This window comes from Lactuca serriola, chromosome 4 (genome assembly GCF_051521515.1).
Source record: "Lactuca serriola cultivar US96UC23 chromosome 4, Lser_US96UC23_V15, whole genome shotgun sequence".
In the NCBI taxonomy this organism is placed as follows: Eukaryota; Viridiplantae; Streptophyta; class Magnoliopsida; order Asterales; family Asteraceae; genus Lactuca; species Lactuca serriola.
Window position 1 is genome coordinate 212,027,984 of NC_136411.1, and position 2,959 is coordinate 212,030,942.

General features: G+C 33.5%; 1 pseudogene; it reads left to right on the forward strand.

The window, feature by feature from the left end:
- The first annotated feature begins 1,474 nt into the window (after window positions 1-1,474).
- On the forward strand, window positions 1,475-2,449 carry LOC145103237 (protein MIZU-KUSSEI 1 pseudogene; annotated as a pseudogene).
- The last annotated feature ends 510 nt before the right edge of the window (window positions 2,450-2,959 follow it).

Genomic DNA, 2,959 nt, shown 5'->3' on the forward strand with positions numbered 1-2,959 from the left:
TAGTTCAATCATGTTGAAATTAAGAATCGAGTCAAGTTCTGAGCTTAAGTTTTTTAATCGAGTCAAGTTTTGAGCTTAATAGTATCTAAGTCGACTGGATTAGATTGCACCTTAGTAATTAATAAGAATAAGGACCAACTTAGAGATTATTAAAAAAAATAATAATAAACATATGTAGATTTAAGTCGATTGGTTTTTGTAGGGCATGGAATAAGACCTAACAAAGGGCTGTGATGCCTTTTGCAGCCAATAATGGATTGCTAACCCCAACATACGGCTGAGACACCAGGACCCAGAGAGGCAGTGTTGTTTTAGTTATCATGTCCAGTGGTTTTTGTGGTAACTCACTAACATATTTAACTTTGTACCTTATGCAGTACATGTTGTACAAGGCAAAATACAGATTCTGAGTGCATCTTTTATTTGGTGTTGTGTTCGGGATTCTGAAATCCTTTCTGGTCAAAAAAACACAAAAAAGAAGGCTCAGTCAAGCATTTCCATCTCTCTAACCCCACTAAGAAAGTGAAGTTACATATTTACTTTGTTCCCTTCCCTTTATTCTTTTCTCTTGTGAAATTACTAGAAAGGACTCATGGGTAATGACCCGGAATTGTACAACCATCGATGCATATGGTACAAGCTATTTTGAAGGCATTTTAGAATGAGAAAACTTTATAAAAACCCAATATATTTTCATTAAAATCTTAAAAAAACCACTATATTATTTATTTGTACGTTAAAACCCTTATATTTTTTAAAATGTATCATTTAAGACATCGAGCTCGGTGTATCCTAGATAGCCGAAAATGATAGGTAATCGATTCTCAACGTTTTGATTGTTACAATTCATTAGATTAAAAAAATTAAAAAAAATATAAGGGTTTAAATGCATTAAAAAAATAATATAATGGTTTTTTAATCCTTTCATGAAAATATATTAGGTTTTTCTGAGATCAGAAAACCTTAAATAAGAATTTCCGAAAATGTAAACGTTTTAGTGCACTAAAAAATAATATAGTGGTTTTTTAAATATTTGATGAAAATAAATTGGTTTTTTCTGAGTTTTCCCTTTTAAAATTTGTTCTTCCAAGTTCCAACACATTTTTATGTTGGGTATGTAACTTGAAATTCTTTTTCGTAACGTTTTGTAATACAAAAAAATGAAAAACCAAGAAAGTATTTTATTTTTTTTATTCTATGCATGATAGAATTATTATAATTTAATCCACAATCGGAAATCGTATTCTTTATTTTGAAAACCCACCTCTCTCTCTTTTGGTGGGGTTGCTTCTATTTTTTTTTCAAGATCCGACCCGAATCAAATGGAGTTTCTAAAAGCAATATTTATTTATTCAAGATTCATCATTAATAAAAAGAAGTATATTTGATAAATGATAAAAAGACAAAAGAAAACACCCACAAATAATAAAAAAATAATCAACTACATTCACACTCTCTCTCTTTCTCTTTTAAGGAGTCGCCTTCTACCCTTTCGGTTATTATCTCTCTTTCATATGAAAACAGCCATGGCAAAAACCTCTCAAGACAAGAAACACTTCCACTGGTCAAACAAAGTCAGCAACGAAGATCAAGAAGAAGAAGAAGAAGCCCCTTCCTTCAATCCTTGTCACCAGAAAGAGAAAGACTTGAACGAATCACCATCACCATTAACAAGAAAGAAGTTTCAAACCCTTACAATCGCTAGATTCCGAACAGTTCTTACTTCACTCAGTAAAAACCGCCCAAATTTGCTGCATGGGTTGGGACCGAAGGTCGTCGGAACCCTATTTGGGTCTCGCCGTGGCCATGTCCATTTTGCATTTCAGAAGAACCCCACATCCCAACCTGCTTTCTTGATCGAGCTTCAAACTCCGATCAGTGGTTTGGTGAAAGAAATGGCTTCTGGACTCGTTAGAATTGCTCTCGAGTGTGATAAAGATGACGAAAAGATCAAGAAAGTTGGAAATTCACGAAGGCTCTTGGAAGAGGGTGTTTGGAGGACTTTCTGCAATGGGAAGAAGTGTGGTTTTGCGACTAAAAGGGAATGTGGAGAGAAAGAATGGAGAGTTCTGAAAGCTGTAGAGCCGATCTCCATGGGAGCTGGTGTGTTGCCTGCAGGTGATGAAGAAGATGAAGGTGAGATGATGTACATGAGGGCTAAGTTTGAGAGGGTTGTGGGGTCAAGAGATTCAGAAGCTTTCTATATGATGAATCCAGATAGCAATGGAACTCCTGAACTTAGCGTCTATTTGCTCAGAGTTTGAGACTTCAAATTATGAGCTTGTTTGAAGAAGCTAGAGTCTAAAGGAGATGTTACATCTTGGAAATTTTCTTCTTCTTCTTCTTGAATTTGGTTATGCTGTCATAGAAAATGGTAAAAGGGTGAGTTTGTTGTAATTTGTAGTTCTTTAAGGGTGGAATTGGAAATATACATATATTAATTACATAATGATTGGAGCTATTATGCATATCTACGTATCTACGCTATAGTATATAAAATGTTTTGGGTGACATCCAACATCTTATTATCTTATTGATCCATTTATAAAAAGTAACGAATAATTAAATACTTGTAATCAGTTTGAAGACAATGCATTTTCAACCAATAAAAAATATTTTAAAATTTAATTAGAATGTATATATGGTAAAATGAAATTTTTTTGGCCAACCCAAACGTTTTATATTCGAACAGAATGCACATAATTAAAACAACAATAGGTAGAGGCAAAAAAAAAGAGTTAAAAACAGAGGTTGTTACATAATTAAAACAACAATCGGTAGATGCAAAAAAAAAAAAGAGTTAAAAACAGATGTTGTTACATCAAGACATCAAAGAAACAAGAATTACACTCCATAATCGGGTCCCTACACCAATTCAACCACCGATGCTTGCCTCCTTTTTTCTTACTTGTGTTAATCCAAAAATAGGGACAGTTTGTTGCTCCTCATTAGCTAAAAT